Source organism: Gadus macrocephalus, chromosome 23 (genome assembly GCF_031168955.1).
Source record: "Gadus macrocephalus chromosome 23, ASM3116895v1".
NCBI classification, from domain to species: domain Eukaryota; kingdom Metazoa; phylum Chordata; class Actinopteri; order Gadiformes; family Gadidae; genus Gadus; species Gadus macrocephalus.
In genome coordinates, this window is record NC_082404.1 from 3,857,695 (window position 1) to 3,869,918 (window position 12,224).

General features: G+C 41.2%; 1 pseudogene; it reads left to right on the top strand.

The window, feature by feature from the left end:
• The first annotated feature begins 2,117 nt into the window (after window positions 1-2,117).
• LOC132452675 (crystallin J1C-like) lies at window positions 2,118-9,972 on the top strand (annotated as a pseudogene).
• The last annotated feature ends 2,252 nt before the right edge of the window (window positions 9,973-12,224 follow it).

A 12,224-nucleotide genomic window follows, 5' to 3' on the forward strand; every position in this document is an offset into this window, starting at 1 on the left:
TGCACCCTCATCGGTCATCTGATCCGCTGACAGTGCCTGACGAACCCCCCCCCCCCCCCCCCCCTTCTGTCAAGGGCATGCTATCACCCTGCCAAAGAAAGCAAATGACATTTCCTGTTTATTTGTCGTGAGGTAATTATCTGCATAGTCACAGTTGTACCTTTCTACTCCCAATTGATACCTTTTATGTCGATTCAAAAACAAAACAATGAGGACTATGTGACCTGAAAAGCACCATAGTAGACCAAAGCAGGGCGTTTGTTCGTTGTTTTCTATTTGGTATTGATTGCTCTTCTGTATTGAGTGCCGTGGCCCCTGATAGTAATGCTGAGTTATGTTGGTGTAAGTGGATCAGTAGTGTTCAATGGCACCTTGGGCCCCACAGTAGCACAGGGATAAGTGGGGTCTGCCTCCTATTTACGCTGGGACGACCCTCAGGGCTGGAGGTTCACTCAGTCACACTCAGGGGAATGCACCAACTGTTCTCCACACAATAAGGATGTTTCAAAACAAGAGTTGGTGTTTATCATTTCATAGATTCGTTTTTTACGAACCTTTTGTTTTGCCTATCTTAGAGAGGTATTGGAGACTTTGGACATTCTTTTTAAATGCTGATTTATGCATTTAGAAAGATGACCAAGATTATCAATATGGTCCTAAAATCCTATAGTTGAATAAAAATTACATGTTTATAGAATGACTAGAGTGTACAGTCCATTTAACCGAACACACCGATTATGAACAGTGGCAAATGGTTACTGTGTCTCTCTGGTTTAGGAGACTTTGATAGGATTTAGATGGATTTGGCCTTTGGATTTCTATTGAAGCCCCATATGGGGTAAGCAGGTGATGCATGCTGGTATGCTGCCACTGACAGTGGCACTAATGTGTGCAATTCAGGCCTTCCGTTTGCCCCAAATGTGTCAATGTGTAACAGTGGTTGTATGATTTTTGTAGGCCTATACTATCCTCGTACGTACGTACTGTGTTGGTCACATGTTCCCAGAAGGGGACATCATTGCACATCACATCACTTTTACACAAAATTAAAATAAATTAACATTTCATAACCTGCAAATTGCATTGCATTGCAACTTAATCTGAAATATACAGAAAACAGTTGTTCGGTCATGGTAATGACATTGATTTGAAACCTAGTAAAGGACTAATTCCAAGACAAATGCAGTACCAAAAGTATCTGATACTAGACTATTCTCAAGCAATGTCCAAGCATGAAACAGTTTAAAAGATGATACAAAGAGATGGTTTTCCAGAGTTACAGTAATGAAGGAGGGCTTTGACGTCTCATTACTTGTTAACATGACTAGTTAACTGTGTGATCAGCAGTGAGCTATTGGTCTTAAGGGTGCTGTCGCGTGCTGTGGTGGCTCGGCCTTCTGCTGTCTCCACAGTTGCTGTGGTGCTGGCAGTTGGAGTGGCTGACATTTTTAGTGTGTCAGTGAGTAGGAAACATGGGTATGTGAAGGATTGTATATGTATGGATTTACAGGAAATATATTGGTACGTTGTGTGCATCTATGTGTACTGGTATGGTGTACAGATATGCAAGTGTTCGTGTGTACGCTTGTGTGTATCTATGTGTATCTGTATGGTGTACAGATACGCAAGTGTTGATGCATACATTTGTTATCATGAAAATGAGAAATGAGTCTGAAGGAAACAGGTAGTTTTGAGTTTGAGTTTTGATTTTGATTTCTGACCTGTTAATATTGTTTAAAGAAGTGGGGTGGGATTGAACAAGTTTTTACTTCTTCCCACCCCTTTTCAAATATGTTGTAGCATCTTATTATATAGAGTGCTTGGCGGCATTATCAGTGCAGGAGTCACTAGGGCTGACTCCTGTTAATGCATTATTATTGTTGTTTTGTTGTTGCATATTTGAAATAAATCATTCATTCATTCATTCATTCTAAATAATTTACTCAACATTAAATGTTATAAAAATATTGAATATTTTTTAATTATTGTGAAAGGTTGCAATTAATGTACTTTAAAAACATATGCCAGGTTTTCAGTTTAGGTATTAGGTTATAGATGGTTAAGCTTAGGGGAGAGATGGTTAGGGTTAGCCAATCAAAGTGCGTTCCTTGGCAGTTTGGGCGGGTCTAACACAAAAAAGCATTGGATCCATGATAAGACATCACATAGCTGACAGTGCTGCTCTGGTCGTTACCACACTGGGAGTTACCTGTGAAACACAGGACACACGCGGTAAGATACTATACCTCTCCTGTTTTATTAATTGCACTGGTGGTTGTGTCCCAAAGTATATGCCACAGACTTCATGAGATCGGACAATTCAGAAAAGAGAGCGAGACTAACTATCAGATGGCTATTTGAGTATTCTATTGTAGACATGGTACAAATGCACATTTCTGTATTGAAAAATGTTTTGGCAACGATGAAATGTGTCTGTTTCTCGTATCTTATTACCTTTTCATGTATTTTTAGGTGTGTGTGTTACTTTAGTATGTTGAATATTATTATTATAAGTTTTATTCTAATGACATTCTAATGTCTTCATTGTTTAAATTATAAATCTGCTTTGGTAATTAACATGCATATTTCCCATGCCAATTAAGCTCTAGCTAAATAAGCAAGCTTAACAAGCAAAATTATGTTGAATTGAGAGAGAGAGAGTGAGAGTGCCACGCACACAGACACAAAAGAAAGAGAGGAAATGTATTTAAGCTGAACATGGTTTTTTTCAAGCTCCAAAGTTTATGAGAATAAATAATTGTAAAAGGATATGATCACATTCTATAACATTCTATAACATTCTTTAACCACAGACCTCCAGATGGCGTCGGACCTGGCTGACAGAGCCATAGGGGCCATTATCGGGGCAGCTGTGGCAGATGCAGCAGGTAAGATAACTTGTTGGGAGAGAGGGTCTTCAACACTCCTTATATCATTCTTCAAGTAGAAAAGCTTAATGGAAAATACATGGTGGACTTTCTGCATGCAAACAAGCAGTACACTAAATGCAAATAACCAACAATAATTAAACTGTTGTCGCGAGGCTTTGCTCCAGCTGCAATCAAATATCAGATGGAGCCCGTAGTGGTATGATCGGATTGCCATTTTCTGATATAGATATACCGTCCAGTTCGCAATACACAGTCGCAATAGCAGAATCAACTGACCATTCTTCATCTGCGGCAGTCATCTTTGTTGTTGTTGAAATGGCCTCAACGGCTCCCATCATATTAGATAAATGGTTGTGATTGGTCAGTCTTAATCGCACCAGGCAGAAATATTTTTGTATGGGAGGGGAGATAGAGCTTATCGTTGGATATGGTTGATCGTGGTTGGAGAAACTGACAATAGAAACATTTCAAATGCTCTAATGTGTCAGACAACCCTGTTGCCATGTCTCATTATATTATCAAGTCAGGAGGGACCAGCATCTTCAATGAGAAGGCACCCCAATCACCCTAGCAGCATAATCAGTGAGAAGCATGCCTGTGAAAGACATGTTTTCCTCACCGATAACACCTGGACATTCTGATATGCTTTGAGTTGTCCTCACATGGCCTGTCCAAATCATGATCACTTGCACAACTCAGTTAGGTTTCTAGAGTGCGTACAAAATGTCCACCGTCACACGATTTAAAGTGATATTCTTATTATTGGCTTTGGAAAAATTACAAATTTATTCAAACCTTTTCCCACGTTTAAACCATTAAACCATAGATGTAGCAAAGACAAGCAATGCCGTTACTTTTTTACATTTATATGCAGAGTTTCGCAAAAATAAATAAATACAGTGCTTTAGTTTAGTTGCACTTTAGATTGGGTAGTGAATGAATCACACATACAAAACAGCTAGACGCTCACATCAAGCTTGGTTGCTGCAAAGCTGTCCAGGGTGCGTTGAATATGAAAATAGAATAGGGGCTGGAACGCATGCACCTCAACACCAGTGCACACACACCCTCAAAGTGTATCGAATTCAACAAATCAGCCCATTAACTAGATGTGTCAGCGTCTGCCATGTGCTCTGGAGCCCTGCTCTGGCTCTTTAGATAATTGTGCTGTGCTTTAAACAAATTGAATGTAGATCACAGAGAAATATTGAACATCAGTTAGTTTGGCTATCCCATACCTCTCCCTATGGCCTAATGACTCACTCTGTCTCTAATGTCTCTGTCTCTCTCTCGCCCTCAGCCCAGCCCATGCATTGGATCTACAACTTGGACAGCCTGAAGGAAGTGCTGTCAAAACTTGAGCCCTTTCCAGAGTTTCGCGCTGAGTCAGCAAATCCTTTCTACCGCAGGGAGACGGGGGAGCAGACGTGCTACGGAGACCAGGCGTTCGTGTTGCTGGAGTCGCTGAGTCACTGTGGAGGTACAGACACACACATGCACACAAACACACAGAGCCAACTGTTAACCATTTCACCTTCTAGTGAAGAGAGCCCATACATGAAACTCGGATGTTGAAAAGCCTGCATGTTTAAAATATTTGGATCAATACAGGTTACATCTGATTATATTTAAAGGCTTTCCAAAAAATAAACACAAATCAGGTCAGCAATCCACACATTTATAACAGATTTTGATTTGGGCCACTCCGAAACTGCCATCACACTAACCATCCTCCCCACTATTGGCAAGGGTGTTTATTTACTATTTTGTACTTGCAAATATAACTTATTGTCTCACTTATTTTCATAAAAATATATGAAGTTAACCCTTATTTAATATGTAATATTAATTGATAATGAAATGCCTGAGCAGATGTGAATGCAGAGGACCTGACCCAGCGCACCTACAGCTTCTTTGGCCCAGGGACCGTTTACGATCTGCCACTCAACGACCCCTACAGACAGAAGGGAGGTAGGCTATGAGTACGATGGGAGAGCCATGAAACATGAAGAAAGTATGAAACACAGTGAAGTGGTACAGAACAAGAATATATGTACAAAACATGAACTCGAAATCAATAGGTTTTACACATAAATTAGTAATAGACTGTACATTATACTGAATCAACTTTAAGATCAAAGTTATTGCATCTGTCATTTAAAAATACCACATGTTGTTATTAAAAATACCAAACAATATTCACATTTGTATTGAATATTGCAAGAAATAGCACAAGTGATTGTAACAAATGTTATGTACATCGTTACAAGACAGAGAGGACTTATGTGCTGCACACAAGTGGGATTTACTTCTGCCCATGAACTTTAAAACCATATATATCAAATCGCAACAATTCACAAGGGGTGAAAACAACACATAATTGGTGACTGCCAAAGGGATGCAAGCTTCTGACCTTGAGAAGCTCAATGACAACACTGTTTCTCATGTTCTCACGAAACTTCCCAACTTCCCGTTCCATTCAACATGTTCCCCAATAGTCACACTGATGTCCTTGTTTTTGAATGAGAGGTTTTTGCTAACTTCGATATAATAATCATCATTTGAATTATAATAATAATGATGATGAGTTTTTTATTCAACTACAGGTACTACAGGGTTTCGGGGTTTATGGCTAGCGCTGCAAACACTTTCTGCCTCTCTCTCATTTTGGTGACAAAAGACAAAATAAATATAACTGAGGGCTTAAGTAGTTAGACATTTTGTTGTTAACTCCTCAGGTCCCAAAGCCGAGCTCCCCATAAACGGGCCTTGGCGGAATGCAAGCCTGAAATCTTTCATCAGAAATGTCGACGCCCGCAAAGAAGAGACTGGTAACACACACACTTACTTCCAGACGCACAGATCTTTCACCATTCAATCGTGTGTAACTTTGGCTTAATTATTTAGTTACTCTGGGGTATTTATTTGTTAATGTAATTTGTGTGTGTGTGTGTGTGTGTGTGTGTGTGTGTGTGTGTGTGTGTGTGTGTGTGTGTGTGTGTGTGTGTGTGTGTGTGTGTGTGTGTGTGTGTGTGTGTGTGTGTGTGTGTGTGTGTGTGTGTGTTTTCTAGGATGTGAGGTGGACTGTCAGATGGACTGTGTCACCAAGATAGCCCCTGTCGTGGCCATGTTCGCCGGGCGCGCCCAGATGCTAGACAAAGTGGAGATGGCCGTGCGTGTCACACAGAATAACGACATCTGTGTTGCCATGGCGCTGGCCGCAGCGAGGTATACTATTAGTGAAGCAGCAGTTTGTTTCACCCATGACAGAAAGGTTTGGGGGTTAATCCCAAAAACCTCAAAACCTCCTTCTTTTACACCTACCTTCTACTTCATGTATTGATGTAATAATTTCTAGTAACTATAAATATAAACATATATCACCAAATTTTTTATAGTAATGATTATGCAATCCAAGAAAAAGTATGCTTATTTCAGGGTGCAGTTTAGGATTTAGATAGAGAGATAGATAATTTATTGTCCCCTTTAGGAAATTTTTCTCATCAGTGGCATCTAGCGGTGAGGTGGCAGATGCTACCAACTGAATCCCCCCTTCACCCCTCCCTTTGTAACAGCGTAATAGGTGCTACGGTGGCCTGAAAGGTGCCAGAAGCTACGTCCAAAATTATGTTATTGCCTACAACTGTGTCGAGTTAGCCCACTTTCAAGTACTATGGAACCTTTATAGATTAATATCGTATCCAGCTATTTATTCTATCAGACTTTAAGTCAAAGCCTTCAAGATAGTGATTATAATTACATTCTTTACATTACATTAATTACATTACCTTCTCAAAATCTTTTACTAAAAGCTACTGTAGAAACATGCAACATGGCAGGCTCCGAGGGCACTCTATGTAGAGATGAAGGGCTCATTCTAAGGTCCGTTCCGCAAGAGGCCACTCAATTCTGCACACTGCCCCTTTAAACATCTTTCCAAACCTTAACAATGTTCAACCTTCTGAATGAGCATGTGGAGGTGGTAGAGTGGTAGGTAGATAGTACTGAATACACATTTGACCAAAGTGTGTGTGTGTGTGTGTGGGGGGGGGGGGGGGTCTCTGTGTGTGTGTCCTGATACTGAATTGATATAATAATGGCTTTAAAGGTTTGTGGAGCATTTCATCCTGAATGGGCCGGATCCTAATGTGTTGGACGCAGTGCTGGGCCAGTTGAAGGACCCAGGGAGGCAGAACCCTCAGGAGTTGGATAAGGCTGTTATTGGTAAGCTTTAAAACACCAAATTAAGAATCATCAATATTTAAAATAATCTCACGTTATCGGGAACACACCCTTTTTCCTTTGATATGATTACGTACTTGGATATTCAGTGGTCATTAGCACTGTGTAGCAACACAATAATATGACACGTTTTTTAATGTTAAAAATAACAACTTGTCAAAATATGCTAACACAAGTTGGTAACCACATCCGTGCATGCGTGTGTGTATGTTTGTGTTTGTGTGTGTGTGTGTGTGTGTGTGTGTGTGTGTGTGTGTGTGTGTGTGTGTGTGTGTGTGTGTGTGTGTGTGTGTGTGTGTGTGTGTGTGTGTGTGTGTGTGTGTGTGTGTGTGTGTGTGTGTGTGTATTAGCTCACATCAACCAGGTAAAGGGAAACCTAGCCAAGGAAAGCCAAGAGCTCATCCCTGCTGTGTTCACCAACACATGAGGTGAGTCTGGCCAGCCCAGCTCTGGACTGTTGGGCTCAGCAGCAGGGGCTCAGGTCTGTTCACTTGGCATGGGCCCGGCTTCTGCTTCCTGTCAGTATATCCGCTTCTCTCTCTCTCTCCTTCTCTCCCTCTCTCTCTCCCTCTCTCTATCTCTCTCTCTCTCCCTCTCTCTCTCTCTCTCTCTCTCTCTCTCTCTCTCTCTTCTCTCTCTCTCTCTCTCTCTCTCTCTCTCATCTCACTCTCTCCTCTCTCTCTCTTTCTCTCTCTCTCTTTCTTTCTCTCTGTCTCTCTCTGTCTCTCTCTCTCTCTCTCTCTCTCTCTCTCTCTCTCCTTCTCTCTCTCTCTCTCTCTCTCTCTCTCTCTCTCTCTCTCTCTCTCTCTCTCTCTCTCTCTCTCTCTCTCTCTCTCTCACACTCTCTCTCTCTCTCTCTCTCTCTCTCTCTCTCTCTCTCTCTCTCTCTCTCTCTCTCTCTCTCTCTCTCTCTCTCTCTCTCTCTCTCTCTCTCTCTCACTCTCTATCTGTACGCGTGTGTGTGCTTGTGTGTGTGTGGCCTTTTGATCTTCACACGTTTGCCCAGTCTTCTCTTTCTAACTTATGCTGCAATGGTCTCAGAAATCAGAGGGGCCAGGCCACTGGTTTTCAAAAAAGAAACCTGCTATTCAAAACTATACTCTAAAATTATGATCTGTGAGTCAAATGCACAGGATTTCTTTATGTTACATTAGCCAATGATAATCTCGTAGCTAGGAAATCAGTTTTTGTCAAAACCATTGGATGGTGAACTATTGAGGGTACAACATTAGAGTAAGAGGGCTTTATCATAGAGGTGTATATGTAGGGATGAAAACAAGCTCATTAAGTAAATGTGTCTGCCAGTGCACACATAGGCTACTCTTCAAAAGTAACACCTTTGTTCACCCCGACGTTTACACCTCTATGATAAGAGCCTATCAGATTATTTGGGGCTATTTATACATGTATATCGCAGTTAAAATTCAACATTGTTCTATACTTGGAACTCATTTGTTTATATTTATTCTGAAAAAAAACTGACAATGAGATCTCTCTCTCTCTCTCTTACACATATGCAAGAAAGAAAATGCTATAAAGGGAGGAGAAACATGGGACAGGAAGGCTGCCTATTGTAGTAAGAGGAAAAACTTGCTGTGCTTAACTGTTAAAAGTTGTTAAAAAAGGAAAAAGTATATTCATGTAACTTCATGATTTCTTGCAGTTCTGCCCGATGCCCTCCAGGGGGCACTCCACGGGTTGCTGACCCACAGCCGGCTAGAAGAGGCGGTTAGGGACACTATGCGCTGCGGGGGCTGCACTTCCAGCCGTGCCTCCTTCATCGGTGCTTGTTTTGGCGCGCAGGTAAGAGGGGCCCTCCATACAACATCATTATGCTGCATGGAGGCCGAGATACACTGGAACAAAGATGTATAGCTTTGTCTCTTGGTATTCAAAAACACCAAGATCATTCGATGGACTGCTGAATATTACAATATTAAGAGACACAACAATGTGGTAAAATTACACTTCTAAACACTTGGCTCCATATCAATGTATGCCGTTGTTGCCTCCTACACTGGGACTCAGCTGGCTTCTACCATCCAAACGCTGGACCAACTGGCTTGATGTTTTTTTCCAGACTGGTGTGCAGGGGATTCCTGAGTCATGGAGGAACAGGACTTTCAGATACCCACTGCTGATCCAGCTGGCCAATAAAGTGGTCAACTCCCAGCAAGACACGGTTTAGCTTGGAACCAGCATCGAAGGAAAGAAAGAAAGAAAGAAAGAAAGAAAGAAAGAAAGAAAGAAAGAAAGAAAGAAAGAAAGAAAGAAAGAAAGAAAGAAAGAAAGAAAGAAAGAAAGAAAGAAAGAAAGAAAGAAAGAAAGAAAGAAAGAAAGAAAGAAAGAAAGAAAGAAATTTAAGACATAGCTATTTTGCCATCAATTGGTTATTACATTATACATGTTTCCTTTGTGAGAGCTGAAGGTGTGGTAAGGCTTTGGCATGGCAATACATGACAGTTTCTTTCGAAAGTCGTAGACTGAATGAAACTTGAGTATTCCTTGACGTGTCAAAGTTGTACCTCTAACTTAGGAAAAGTAGTTGTTTAAAGGTCAGATCCTTGAACTGTAGCAATAAGAAGAACCATAAGCTCTTCTGAGGAATAAATAAAGTCACATATTCAGCATCTATAGGTTTCTACATTTGATTATTCAACAATGTATTGATTCAGAGATAAGATGACACTTGTAAAAAAAAGATCTGAGATATATCCTGAACTAACTTAAGCAAATAAAACGTTCTAACCGGTTAGCTACAGGACTATGCAAGACAAGAGCAAACCAGAACAACATATAATTTTTGTAATTTTGAAAGGAATAAAAACATTAGTCTGACCGACTGACCCTGCACATCCACATCCACAAAAAGAATTTCACCAATAAATTTGAACATTCTCTAAAGTGAAAAGGCTGCATGCCAAAGTCCTTATGTATTTGGCAGATTGGTTTGGTTTCTTAAGGAAAATATACTGTTGCAACGACCAGAAGCTGCAGTAATCATGATCACATATTAGGCAAACGGTTCAAAGTCGGGTTTTTAATATCAAGGTTTAACATTTTCAAGTGCTATCCTCTAATTTCTAGCATTAGACAGTTATAAGGTGTAATGCCTTTCTGCTTAATGCCCTATAAATATATGAAAAGAAACCTTATATAATCCATGAAAAAAAAAGGGAATAGTGGGGAACAGCCTATACACTACCAACACAGTCTCACTCCCTACTCGTCAAATGTGTGACGCATGGCCAAGGATCCCTGGCGTCAATTTCCGACGAAAAATTGGTACCTTTTTCGTCGTTTTTCAACGCCAGATAGACATTCATGTTAATCCCTCACCGTCGGATATAGACGAAAGGAAATCAATGTCTATCAACGGTGATGCCGTCACGTTATGCAACTATTGTCGATTGATTTGTTTGACAGATTCACCATTAAACGTGTTTCTGATGACATTTCTAGTGAGAAATTTACTTTTTCCTTGAATAATCTTCAGTCAGTGCATGTGTATGATCTTTATTAATCTTTATTATCTGAATGGGAAATGCAATATTTTAGGATCGATTCACCGTTAAACGTGTTTCTAATAACATTTCTAGCGAGAAATATACTTTTTACTTGCATAATCTTCAGTCAGTGATTGTGTCTGATCTTTAGTTTTATAGTTATTAGGGAGATTTAATCGTCTCGCTCGCATGTTTCAACGACGTCAGGTTGCTAGGGACGCTGCTTTCGGTAAACTAGCAGCTCACGTGTTTCCTGCGTTTGTGTTATTAAACCGTTACTTTATGTAACTTTTAATGATATTGTAATAACCACAGGCGAGGTATTGAGCGAAGTAAGCTTGATAGCAGGTTTATTGGATTCCACAATCGGACAGGCAGGCACAGCTCCACCGGAAAACTACAACAACCAAAACTCCCGCCCGGAAGGAAACCCCCGGAACCCCCTCTCAGAAGGCCCGCCCCTTCCTCCCAAACCCTGTGACGTGAAACACGTTGATCTGAGAGCCAATCCAGTCGCCAAAAGCATACGTTGACAGTGTACGCTTTCGTGAACACTGGATTAAGGTCGCATTTCAACATAAAATAGCGTGTTAGCACACACACACACACACGCACGCACGCACGCACACACACACACACACACACACACACACACACACACACACACACACACACACACACACACACACACACACACACACACACACACACACACAATGCATTTCGCTGCTAAAACAACAACTTGGGCTGCTTCTAGGACATTTTGGGTGGATTTTGAACGGTATGTGGGCAGGACGTTTTTTGCAGGCAGGACCTGGCAACCCTGCGCTGTTGCCCGAGGTGCAGAAATGCTCCGGAACAGATCGATCAGTGTGTTCTCTCTGATTAGCTCTTAATTGAGATCACCTGTCACACACCCCTTTATTAAAGGTGAACACAATGGGTTTGGTTTACTTTTCGCATCGGCCTGTGTCAATCGAGGTTGAGTTTAGTGAGGGTTTTCGATCTAGATTGCAGATCACTATTGTCACTTTATACAAACTGAAAGTATGCGTTGTTGCGTGTTTGTTTTTGTGGGCATTTGACTGAACAGCCCAGACAAATATTGCTACCAACATGGCACTTCGAAACAGACCACCGCAGTGAGTAAAAGTTATTTTCCTTTATTAAATGTTGACGTTTTTGGGCTGTCTCCTCAGACACAAGCCATCAGTATCCCTGCTCTTTGCACCTTGACATGCATGTCGCCGCTGTTTGTTAACCTAGCTTTGCTGATTTGTATCTTGTGATGTGTGTGTGTGTTTTTCTTAACAGGTGTTAGATGATTGACAAGATCTATGGGGGGGCCCCCTTTGGGCCCCCCCATACCAACTTAGTCTTCAAAGGAATCTAGTGCCATGGGACTCCAGTGTCTTCAAAACATCCTCGGAATACATGTGTATGAATGGTCCACCGAAGGGTTGATCTGGAAGCCACCACGGTCCACGCAGTAATCTGCTGCGTGGGCCGTAGTGGCTTCCAGAGCCATCTTTCGGTCTTGGTCAGGATTTGTTACAGTTGCCCTTCAATGTAGCAGGCTACGGGT